The following is a 13,466-nucleotide window of genomic DNA, read 5'->3' as shown; positions in this document are numbered from 1 at the left end:
AACTACAAAAAGATAATGACAATCAGTAAACAGACACACAGCAAGCGGAAAACCGACTAGCTAAGCAGAAACGCTACGAGCTTATGCACCAATCTAATACGCAATATATTACAACAAAACTAAATAGCACTACTAAAAACAACTAGTGATCAGCTACTGTCCAGTTCCACATAGAAATAAGCTAGAATTGGCTTAAATAAACAAGTACATAATCTGACTACAAACGATAAGCTGCTTCTGCTGCTACGCTCTGCAAGGAGGCTGGATGTCAATAGACAGACAGTAATAGAAATTTTGTATCAACTATGAATGTGATCACATTTCCATATAGACATCTAATTCAAGTGCCATCTGCACTGGTTAATGGGATGTACACAACTCATTATTTCCATACGGAGTGCTCATTACATAACATTTACAAGGACAGACAATCGTAAACTCGTCAGGAGATTTCATCAGTATTCTCATGTGATGATTTGCCTCTTACACCACGGAGATACCGAAGATACTCAGCAAATTACTGGCTCACTGTGACTATATCCTTACCATTTACGGCGATGCTTTGCTCATTTCTTTCGGGTGCATAGCGAAAAACCCATCACCCCTCTATACTGATTAGGAGGCTAATGGAGTTGTCTAGGTTGGGCTTGACACAGATGAAACATTTCCGCTGATGCTTCGGCTGGGTGAGCTCCTTAAATGGATGTGGATGTGAGCAGTCCTAGTAACCTACAGACGACTACCCTTGTCATGTTCAAAATGTCGTGCAGGAAAGTGAAAACTGTACCACAACTGTTTTTTTTCTTTTTCTTTTTTGACTGTCGCCTTGGTTGAAGTAGGCCGGTATTCGAGTTCCTGAGCTTTCACCTCTTTTGCGATCCCCAATTCTTCGCACAGAGATGACAGTCGTTTCGTTCTTCTTCATTCACACTTGTTTGTCCACACTGAAAACGTCGGCGACATCTCATCAGGGTGCCGTAAGATGAAACACGAAATGTTGCAGTGCTGTTCCTACATCAAATTTTGAGAAGACCATTATATCAACGGGAATCTTCAGAAGGTGTAGTCCACCCACAATACCCTTACTCGACTGTTACCAGGTAGAACTCGTTGAGGAGAAAGAGACAGTCAGCACAGCATGGCGTTTAGTCAGAAGTTCATTTAGTATGAGGGAAAGCATCACTATTACTTTCATCAAACACCAGTCGCAGACGCTACAAGAGAGCCAGTATGCAAAAGAGTATATTTTTATTGTCGAAATTACTACTGCATTTTTACGTAGGGAGTAACTTGTATGTTACATCCTCCTGCGTCGAGGCCTATTCAGAAAGTAAACATGCTAGACTTTTTATTTCTTTTAGAAAAAGGGGTATTTTAAAAAATTATACGATATTGCTGAAACACTTGTTGACTATTTTTCCACTTAATCGCCATCCTGTACAATGCATGTGGTGAGCCGTGGCACAAGTTTCCGTATGCTCTCTTCGAAGACTCTCCCGCCAGCTCCTTCCCGTCACTTCAGAACCTCTTTCTGCACCTGTTCTTCGGTTGAAAATTAGATCCACTGATGTTTGCCATCAGGTACGTGAAAAGATGATAATCCGAATCAGCCAATTCACGGAGATACGGAAGGGAGTTGGGGGGAGGGGGAGGGAGGAGTTCTAAGGATCCAATACAAATGTTATTTTTTCTCAAAAATTGTGCTCTTTTATTTTTTTATTTTTTTTTTTTTTTTGGCAGATGGAGATTTGATGTGACGCCACTGTGACAACTGTCTTTTTGTCTGAGGTGTGTAATAAACTTCCCACGTTTCATCTCCAGACACATAAAAGCTCATAAAATCCTCAACTACTGATTCACGGCCGCGCGGAATTAGCCGAGCGGTCTAGGGCGCTGCAGTCATGGACTGTGCCGCTGGTCTCGGCGGAGGTTCGAGTCCTCCCTCGGGCACGGGTGTGTGTGTTTGTCCTTACGATAATTTAGGTTAAGTAGTGTGTAACCTTAGGGACTGATGTCCTTAGTAGGTAAGTCCCATAAGGATCATTACGCCGGGAAAGCCTTCGTAGTCACAAGTCCCATAAGATTTCAACACATTTGAACTAATTCAAGTCGCTGAAGAAACTCTTGGGCGCTACTGATCCTATTTTTCTTGTGCTGCTCTGTCATCTGTGTCGTTCCCATCTTGCGCACAGTTTCCGGTATCCCAGGCTTTCTGGGGCAAGTGTCTCGTAGAAGAGGGTTCTGGAAAGTTGTGAAAACATCTTAGAAATTTCTTCCACTGTCAATCGGCGGCCTTCACGAACAGTTTCCTCGATTTTTGCACCAACTCATCAGCGAAAATGGAAGGTCTTCTACTCCTGTGTCCGTCACGAACATTTTTCTTCCTTCAGTAAACATCCTACATCTCTTACACATTCATTCTGTCCATAACATTTCCCCATAAGCGTTCATTTTGCGAAAAAATTTTGGTAGGTGTTATTCCTTGAACGAGCAGGAATCGGATCACAGCACATGGGTGGCACTTGCCGGGGTTACGGGCTCCCCTCCACTACTCAGTGTCGCCAACTGGTTGTGGTCACAGTACGATTACTTTTGGAATACGCCTCGGATATGTTACGGAAAGACCTTTAAGTTGAAATTCGGGAGTTTCGAATTCATACGCAACTTTACCAACAATTGTTCTTTCTGTTATTCCGTGGTGGTATGGATCCAGTGATCCAGTGGATAGCTACAAACATAACCATAAGCTGAAAATTTCACTGTGGGGGCAATGGTGTAAAACTACCCACTGTAGCGGCCAGCAAGATTTGAAGGTAAAACAGGAAATTGTATATTTCTATGACAGGAAATGTACAATTAGACAAAACCGTGGTCTTATGAATGACTCACATTTGACAAAGTCATATGAGTGTGTACTGCAGACAGTGTACAACACAAGAGCACAACTAAAACGAAAAATAAGAATGTCAACCACAGCAACCAAAACACAATTCAATGGGAACAACGGTAGACTTAGATCGATGGTATGGATCAAAATTCTTGAAGTACGTGCCTACAGTAACAGATTAATGAGAATTGTCATCACTGTTTCAATCTGATGGGGAAGTGTATCACACATAGCTATCGAGTTGTGACAACGACTGTCGCCAGCTGAGCGATCGAAGCAAAACGAACAGGACACACGATTTCAGTGTATTCTGTCGTAGCTACGTTGCCAAACATTAGATCTCTGAAACAGTGGATGTGGGAATTTCACGGACGAACGTGATGAGTGTCCGTCGTAGGTGCAGTTATTCAGATGAAAATTCAGTCACGGCGATGAACAGATGTAGCCTATTCTGGGGAAGTTCATGCTAAGCTATATCGACATCAGATTTTAATGACTTAATCAATTATGGAAGTTGTTTATATTTATTTTCCCAAGTAAAATTTGCCATCTAGTGGCGATGTCAACAAACCTACCAGTTATTAGAGAAAAAGAAAGGAGTCATACCATTTTATTAGAAGATATCTGTTGTTATTGGAATAACGTGTCGCCTGCGTCCCAATGTATAAGTTTTTTTCATTTTCCTTATATTTCTCTATATAAGTTGAAAATACATTAACAACAACCTATGTTGTTGTTGTGGCCTTCGGTCCGAATACTGTTTTGATCCAGCTCTCCACGCTATTCTATTCCGTGCAAACCCCCTTACCCTTTCGTAGCTACCCAGTTGAGCAAGCTTACTGTATCCATGTTTGGTTCCCACTCTACAATTTTTACTCCTAACACGTCATTCTATTACTAACTTGACTATTCTTTGATGTCACAGAAAGAGTCCTAGCAACCGATCCCTTCTTTAATCAAGTTGTCCCATAAAATGCTATTGTCTTAAATTCGGTTTAGCACCTCCTAATTACTTTTTCAATTTACCCACCTAACCTTAGCATTCTGCTCTAACACCAAACCTCAAAAGTTTCTGTTTGAAAGATGGCTGTTAAATCACCGCTTTTTAGTGCTCAGTTTTACTTTTTCTATATTTCCGTTTCTTTGCTAAGTAGTTGCTGCAGCATTACTGCAAAGATTATTTTGTAACCAGTATTGACTACAAACACTGATGCCTTTGAAGTTTCAAGGTGGGAGGTTTGCGGAGAGCATCGTCAGGTACTTCCAGGTGTCCTGGCCAACGAGAGCGTTACCCACTCACGACGTACTCTGGAGATACAGAGCCTTGACAAAAATATGGAAACACAGTGAGAAATGCGTGCTTGAACATAAATGCAGACACTATCCAAGCCTGCTGTCGCTGTTGGTCAGAACAGTGTTTGTGTAACTGTTAGTGCGTTATGCTGAAGGTGAGAGAAATCGAACTTGAGCAAATTGTTGGGGCTCTTATGGCGGGTGCTTCTGTAATCATAGTAGCAGAAGTGTTTGGTGTTTCAAGAGGCATCATATACAAGGTTTATGCCGCGTACAAGGAAGGCGGAAAAACAGCGCACACTAAAATGTTTGTTGAATAGTCGTGACGGCAAGTCATAGAGGAGGATCGTGATTAAAAATAAGAGTACATAGCTGGAAAAGTCATAGAGAAACAGTATGTAGCACACGCGAACCCTGTCAACCCCAAAATAACGCAAAAAAATGGTAAAATGGTTCAAATGGCTCTGAGCAATATGGGACTTAAAGTCTGAAGTCATCAGTCCCCTAGAACTTAGAACCACTTAAACCTAACTAACCAAAGGACATCACAAACATCCATGCCCGAGGCAGGATTCGAACCTGCGACCGTAGCGGTAGCGCAGTTCCAGACTGTAGCACCTAGAACTGCTCGGCTATTCCGACCGGCAAAATAACGCAAAAGCGAGATACGTTAGCAGAAAATTCAGGGCGAGTTGAAATTCCAGTACCACACATCAATTATTGAAATGTCTGTTAAAGGGAAAAGTGGTTCGGAAGTTATAAAACCTGGACCATTGAGTAATGCAAGATTGGCGTTTTATGGGACGAATCTTCTTTCATACTGTTTCCAATTTCTGGTCGTATTTTCGTCCGGCGTACGCCGTCCCAAAACTACGGACTGCTTTGTGACAAGAGTGATGATTTGGACAGACATATCGTGGTACTGATTGGTTGCACTGGAAGGTCGCATTACTGTCATTTGACGTATTTGTTCCCCAATGGTGGTGTTGTGTTCCAAGACCAGAGGGCCCCTTCGCACACAGCTCACATTGCCCAGGACTGGTTTCGTGAGCACTTGGATGAATTGTCGCATAATCCCTGGCCACCACAGTCAGCATACCACAAACCTGTTTAGTCTTTATGATCAACATGGTTGAGAAGGGTAAGTGGACGCTGTCCACTTCTATCACCGTTATTGAAAATGAAACGATTTTGAGGGAAAAAGGTATAAAATTCCCTTTAATACCGTACAGAACCTGTTCGTTCAATCTGAGTATGCCTGGTTAGGTGTAAGAGAGGGCCTGAAGGCCCTAGTCTTGCCAGGTAAAATAAATGCATAAATAAATAAATAAATATTTATACATGGGGATACGAATAGGCGCTGTTTTGAATGAGGAAAATTTTCTTTGATTCTACAGAACTGTATATGTTCGAGGTGTCATATTTCACTGTCTTAATTACAGTTCCGAACAGTAACTTCAAAATTAGTCGAGTCACAGAGCGAAGTGGCATAGTGGTTATTATGCTGGACTCGCATTATGGAAGATGGCGGATGTGGAGAGATTGTCATAACCACCACCGTGGAAGAGCTAGTGGCATGCACTGATGACGGAATCAGTTAGTTAGCTGCAGCAAGAGGGACGACAAACATTTTCTGAAAGCTAGCACCGTCAATGCGGCAGAAGCTGTGGAAAAGAGGTGGCGCGTTACCAGGGTTTGGATTGGCGTAGTAGCCAAGTTGTCCGTAGCTGTGAGGTGTACTAGGTGTTGAAGTCATTCGCTGCAGTCAGACGAATGAACATTTATGGGCATAACTGTGAGCGAGGGCCTCAGGCAACTGGTGCTCACAGACCCACGTCACTACAGACCGTGCAGGGCTTGGCTGTTGTGTGGACACAACAGCCTGCTGGAGCAGTTGATATACTTCCACACACGGACGGACAGCGATAACAATCAAGACAGAGACATAGACTTCTCCATACCATGTGGAACGTTACCTCACGGCTTTTGCAGCTGACGGTTGTACGCTGGTGATTTTATGACTGATGCAGTGTTTCGTGTGGTACGCTAGGGGTGCACTGGGTGTGTTTGGTAGTGACAAGACAACAATCTGTACGGAAATCTGCAGTTGTCGAGTAACAAGTTGTGACTAATTATTAATGGCAAGCAGTAGTTCGCGGTGAGTGAGAGCAGTTCCGCTTGTTAAATGTGAATGTGAATAACTGCAGTAATGATAAGGTGTTCTTTTTCTAATGTACACCATGGGCATGAATGCTGAAAATTCATCTTGTTACTTGTTTTATGTCAATAACGAAATGTTTGTATTATTGTGTAAGAATTATATTGATACACTCCTGGAAATTGAAATAAGAACACCATGAATTCATTGTTCCAGGAAGGGGAAACGTTATTGACACATTCCTGGGATCAGGTACATCACATGATCACACTGACAGAACCACAGGCACATAGACACAGGCAACAGAGCATGCACAATGTCGGCACAAGTACAGTGTATATCCACCTTTCGCAGCAATGCAGGCTGCCATTATCCCATGGAGACGATCGTAGAGATGCTGGATGTAGTCCTGTGGAACGGCTTGCCATGCCATTTCCACCTGGCGCCTCAGTTGGACCAGCGTTCGTGCTGGACGTGCTGACCGCGTGAGACGACGCTTCATCCAGTCCCAAACATGCTCAATGGGGGACAGATCCGGAGATCTTGCTGGCCAGGGTAGTTGACTTACACCTTCTAGAGCACGTTCGGTGGCACGGGATACATGCGGACGTGCATTGTCCTGTTGGAACAGCAAGTTCCCTTGCCGGTCTAGGAATGGTAGAACGATGGGTTCGATGACGCTTTGGATGTACCGTGCACTATTCAGTGTCCCCTCGACGATCACCAGAGGTGTACGGCCAGTGTAGGAGATCGCTCCCCACACCATGATGCCGGGTGTTGGCCCTGTGTGCCTCGGTCGTATGCAGTCCTGATTGTGGCGCTCACCTGCACGGCGCTAAACACGCATACGACCATCATTGGCACCAAGGCAGAAGCGACTCTCATCGCTGAAGACGACACGTCTCCATTCGTCCCTCCATTCACGCCAGTCGCGACACCACTGGAGGCGGGCTGCACGATGTTGGGGCGTGAGCGGAAGACGGCCTAACGGTGTGCGGGACCGTAGCCCAGCGTCATGGAGACGGTTGCGAATGGTCCTCGCCGATACTCCAGGAGCAACAGTGTTCAAAATGGTTCAAATGGCTCTGAGCACTATGGGACTCAACTGCTGTGGTCATCAGTCCCCTAGAACTTAGAACTACTTAAACCTAACTAACCTAAGGACACCACACACATCCATGCCCGAGGCAGGATTCGAACCTGCGACCGTAGCAGCCGCACGGTTCCGGACTGCGCGCCTAGAACCGCGAGACCACCGCGGCCGGCAGCAACAGTGTCCCTAATTTGCTGGGAAGTGGCGGTGCGGTCCGCTACGGCACTGCGTAGGATCCTACGGTCTTGGCGTGCATCCGTGCGTCGCTGCGGTCCGGTCCCAGGTCGACGGGCACGTGCACCTTCCGCCGACCACTGGCGACAACATCGATGTACTGTGGAGACCTCACGCCCAACATGTTGAGCAATTCGGCGGTACGTCCACCCGGCCTCCCGCGTGCCCACTATACGCCCTCGCTCAAAGTCCGTCAACTGCACATACGGTTCACGTCCACGCTGTCGCGGCATGCTACCAGTGTTAAAGACTGCGACAGAGCTCCGTATGCCACGGCAAACTGGCTGACACTGACGGCGGCGGTGCACAAATGCTGCTCAGCTAGCGCCATTCGACGGCCAACACCGCGGTTCCTGGTGTGTCTGCTGTGCCGTGCGTGTGATCATTGCTTGTACAGCCCTCTCGCAGTGTCCGGAGCAAGTATGGTGGATATGACACACCGGTGTCAATGTGTTCTTTTTTCCATTTCCAGGACTGTATATACGCAGGTAGTTTGGTAGATTATTATAAGGAATGTAGCATGTTTTGATAGCTGTCTTGTGATTGTGGTAGCAGTGGTCCAATGGTTGGTTTTGTGATCCCCCATTAATTCGAAGAATTGTTTTTTCATCATGTTTTATTGTTGAAGTTGTCTCAGACATTATTAGGGGCTATGTCAGAGAGCCAAGCACTGTAAATTGTTAATGTTGTTACCCGGGTGTTTGTATTAGGATGACGGTCGGATTTAATTCACACGAGGTTTGGAACTTTAATAGTGGCAACTGTTTATTTACAGCTCGTACAAAACAGATACGTGATTCAAAGTTTGCCGTTGCCAGCGATGTGGAAGTCGTAGGATACTCTTAGCAGTGCCAGTTGTGTTGACAGTTCGAGCGGCGCGTCTATTGCCCGACGAATCTGAAGCAGTTTGAAGCGAATGCAGTGGACTGTTTCCTTCAGTTTAGAAATCGATATGAACTCACGACGGCTGAAGTCAGCGGAGTCCAGTAAGTGGTATAGCACTTAGCGGTCCCATCAGTGAAACAAATCACTAACAGCTTGCACTGTACGTGCTTGAACCTTGTCCTACAAACTGATGGCCAGATCCTGCAAAAAGTGTCATCACTTATGTCTCTATGCTGCTCATTTTTGGAACACAACCTACGACAAGCTTAGAGACAGAAGTGATGACACTTTCTGCAGTACCTGGCCATCATTTTGCAAGACAATGCTCAATTGTTAAATTGGGTGTCAACCAGCGAAATATCAAGCTCGAATCGCACCGACCTAAATCCTAGGCTTCAATACAGCCTGAGTCAATAGATCAAGGAATATCTTCTATGGTTGCAGAGTAAGTGGTTGAGTCCAAAAGCTTTAGGGAAAAGCAGAGATGTTTAATAATTAACCTAGGGTGTTGGATGGAAAGGCTACTTTTGATGAACACTTTGGCAGGGTCAGGAAGTCATGTCGAGCCACATCAATACAGTCACAAAACGCCTAATAAGACAGGAGAAATACTCCAAGGATTGTAGAGGGTGTCTTGAGGTACGAAGAGGGTAGAAACTCTACAAACTGTTCGGGCCCACTCTAGCGTCTACGTCAAACTTCCTCAACAGGTGTGAGTTCTTAGCGCTACGCTTCCCTTACCGTACCATACAGTGTTGTGACAGGCAGCATCTAAGGCCACAATGTCGTCGGGTCCGTTTTCGCTCGTGGTAAAAAAATCCCGTTTACTCCGAAGGAGCTGTCTTGCAGCAGGCAATAGCCCATGTAAGTTTAGAGCTCTGCGGCATCGTTCTATGGTATCCAGACGGTGCCCCTGATTTTAATTTGTTCCTCAGCACATCCTATAAAACCTTTTTGTTGTTTTTTCGATATTGTTAGGTTACGCTTTGTATTACATGAAGCTGAGCAGGAATTTCCTCACCTCAGAAAAGCACTTGCAGCCATATTCCTACACTACTTTTTTGATGACTTATACTCTGTGTCGTTCCCTACAATGTCTACTCACTACAACTCCCTTCATAACTAAGGAATTTATTCTCTTAACACATATCGAGTCTACTTGTCAGTAATTTCCACATTTTGCTCCCCTCGCCAATTCTTCGGAGAAACTTCTAATTTCTCATTTTTTATTAAGTCATCTAATTTTAAACACCCTTTTCTAGTAGGTCACCACAAACGCTTCTCTCTCTTTTAATTTTAGATTTTTCCCACCGTCCATTATTCAGTTGTATTGAACGCTGTGCTCCACACACAAGTTTTGAGATACATCTTCTTCACAGTTAGGTCCAGTTTGATATCACTACAGTACAAAGTAAAGGCAAAGTTTCCTACTAGTAGACTGCTTTTCGTCAGGAATATCCTCTTTCACTGATGATACTCCTCATTTCTTTGCCTTTGCTACGTCCGTTATGTGTTACTTTACTTCCAAAGTAGAAGAATTAAAGAACTCCTTCTGCTTCGTTGTCACATTCATCGCTAATCTCAATCTCATGCATGCTACTACTCGATACTTCAGTCTTTTTTCATTTTTCTCTCTGTTGACATTCTCTGCTCGTTAGACTTTTCATTCAAAATGTCATGCCGTTATTTGTCACTTTCACGGAGTATAGAAATGTCATCAGCGAACCATTTCACTGATATCACTTAAATCCGAGTCCTGAACCTACCTTTCATTGACGTCATTGTCTCTTTCATGTATATATTGAGGAGGACGTGGTACAGGCTTCACCAGCTTTTTGTCATCCGAGCACATCGACCTTAATATTTTTCATATTTTACCCTTGCGGTTCTTCTGTAAACTGAGATGGCAAAAGTCAATGTACTGCGATATTCGCATATACAGGTGGCGGCAGTGATGCGTACACAACGTATGAAAGGGGGGTGCATTGGTGGAGCTGTCATTTGTATTGATGTGATTCATTCGAACAGGTTTCGGACGTTATTATGGCTGCACGACGGGAATTAACACACTTTGAAGGCGGAATTGTAACTGGATCTAGACGCTTGGGATATTCCATTTCGTAAATCGTTAGAGGCCTCAATATTCCAACATCCACTGTGTCCAAAAGGTGGCGAGAAACCAAATTTCAAGCATTACCTCTCACCATGGAAAACGCAGTGGCCGACGGCCTTCACTTGACATCTAAGGGCAGAGGCGTATGCGTGGAGTTATCTGTGCTAACATACAACCAACACTACGCGATAAACCACCGAAATCAATGTGGGACATATGATGAATGTATCCGTTAGGACACTGAAGAGAAATCTAGTATTAATGGGCTACGGCAGAAGTCGACGGACGCGAGTGCCTTAGCTAATAGCACGACATCGCCTGTACCGCATCTCCAGGGCTCATCACCATATCCCTTGGACCCTAAACGAATAGAAAACCGTGGCCTGGTTAGATGGATCCCAATATAAGTTCGTAAGAGCTGATGGTAGTGTTCGTGTGTGGTGCAGACCCCTGGAGGGAATGGGCCCAAGTTGTCAACAAGTAACTGTGCAAGCTGGTCGTGATTCCATAATGATGTGGGCTGTGTCTACATGGACTGGACCGAATTTTCTTGTCCAGCTGCCGATCATAAACTAGAAATAGTTATGTTCGGCTGCTTGGAGACCTTTTGCAGCCATTCCATGAACTTCATGTTTTCAAAGAACCACGGAATTTGTATGGATGACAATGCTCCATTTCATAGGGCCATAATTATTTGATTTTGCTTGAAGAACATTGTGGACAGTTCAAGCGAATGATTTGGCCAGCCAGATCGCCCACCTTGAATCCCATCGAAAATTTATGGTACATAATCAAGATGTGAGTTAGTGAACAAAATCCTGCACCGGCAACACTTTCGCAATTGTGGAAGTCTGCAAGGCTCAGTTATTATGCATGTCTCTTCCAAGGCCTTCTTAGTCCATATTACGTCGAGGCGCTGCGCTAGGCCGGGAGAAAGAAGGTCAGACACGATATTACGAGTTATCCCATAACTTTCGTCACCTTAGTGTATGTGTTGTCAGTTCTTCGGACATGTGTGAAAGAACAGACAGCATCTTTGAGCCTGCTGCCTTGTATGACAATTAATCAGAGGAATGACGGAATTAGCTGCTAGGGACGTTTATATGTATCAGTGGACAAAGTTGAACATTTTTGCCATGACTCGAAGCTGGATTTTTCTGTTACTTGCAATCTTTCACCGATATCACATCGACACTGTCCCCGACCGCCATGAACTTCCAACTTATCCACATGCTACTGACATAGTGTCCCTTCCCATCCGCTGACTGCTCGCAGCGATCGCTGATACCCGTAGGAGTTCGGGATTGATTGTCAGGCATGTTTGAAGGAACTAACACCACATAAACACCGTTTGATATTTCTTCCTCAAATTAAGGACTACATTTGATACCAGCGGACTACAAATTATATCCACTTTTGTTACTAGTGGCAACGGCCTTACCGCAGTGGATACACCGGTTCCCGTCAGATCACCGATGTTGAACAGTGTCGGGCGTGGCCGGCACTTGGATGGGTGACCGCTATGCACTGTTGCCAGTTTTCAGTGTGAACTCAGCCTCGTGATGCCACTTGAGGAGCTACTCGACCGAATAGTAGCGGCTCCCGCCAATGAAAACCATCGTAACGACCGGGAGAGCGGTGTGCTGACCACACGCCCCTCCTATCTGCATCCTCAGCTGAGGATGACACGGCGGTCGGATGGTCCCGATGGGCCATTTGTGGCCTGAAGACGGAGAGCTTTGTTACTAGTAATTAGTAGACTGCTGTTGGTCAGGAACGTTCTCTTCTCCTGTGATAGTTAGTTGTATACTCCCTTCCTGCGTCATGTTTTATTTTTCTTTAAAAGGTAGAAGAATTGCCTAATTGCGTCTACTTCGTTTTCGTATAATGTTTAGCGCTGATTTCATATCTGCTACTCCTGACTACTTTGGCTTACTCTCCGCTCATATTCTGTACTCATTAGTCAGTTCATTCGGAAAGTCCTGCAATTCTTCCTCAATTTCACGGAGGATAGAAATGTCACTAGCGAATTTTTCACTGATATCCTTTTACTCTGAGTGCTAATCTGACTTTTATTGACTCATTGCGTCTTACATGTACAGACTGAAGAGGAGGGACGAAAGGCTTCACCTGTTTTTTGTGATCTGACTACTTCGATCTTACTTTCTATAGATATTTTATCCTTGCGGTCAGTACATATTGCATTTATCCATCTTGACCAGCGTCGTACATCTATTTTCCATTAATTTCCAACACCTTGTAAGATTTTTACATTATCTAACTCTTTTTCTTGGTCCTAGAATACTTTTAAGATGTTTTCATTCTTCTAAGCCTCACACTTTGTTTTCTATGTGCTTTTTCCACCTATCCGCTCTCTCTTCGGTTTTCACTCCTTATGTTGACTTGTCTTGAGAAAATGTTTCATTTTAAGACATCCTTTCAGTCTTAAATTATATTCTAGATTTTATGTTATAATAATGGTAACTATCCATTTGGTACGGTGGGAGTAGAATTCTAATTAAGAAAGAAGGAAACGGATTTTAAAATGTGCAGCACAACGTCAGGAAGCGGCGTTGAAGGAACGCCGCTCATATTGAAATTCCTCTGCTCTTCTCATTTCTTAAGCGTAATACGCCCGCAAGCCGACTGCCCCGCGCCTTAATGAAGCCGAAGCGCCCTCGCGCCCTCACAGAAGAGCCGGAGGTTCGCGCGGTCGGTCGCGAGGCGTCTACCGCTGCTCTTGCGAGGAACGGCTACAGATATTAATGACGTTGCGCCCGAGTAATTAAGTATAATCTTTTAT

At 44.5% G+C, this 13,466-nt stretch overlaps 1 protein-coding gene across 1 annotated transcript in view; it reads right to left on the bottom strand.

Moving 5' to 3' along the window:
- LOC126349094 (uncharacterized) overlaps positions 1–13,466 on the bottom strand; it is a 932,931-nt gene that overhangs the window by 90,745 nt on the left and 828,720 nt on the right. The window lies entirely within an intron of this gene.

The sequence above is a fragment of the Schistocerca gregaria genome, chromosome 1 (assembly GCF_023897955.1).
Source record: "Schistocerca gregaria isolate iqSchGreg1 chromosome 1, iqSchGreg1.2, whole genome shotgun sequence".
Taxonomy (NCBI): Eukaryota; Metazoa; Arthropoda; class Insecta; order Orthoptera; family Acrididae; genus Schistocerca; species Schistocerca gregaria.
The sequence above is the reverse complement of the archived record's forward strand: the minus strand, read 5'-3'. Positions and strand labels throughout refer to the sequence as shown.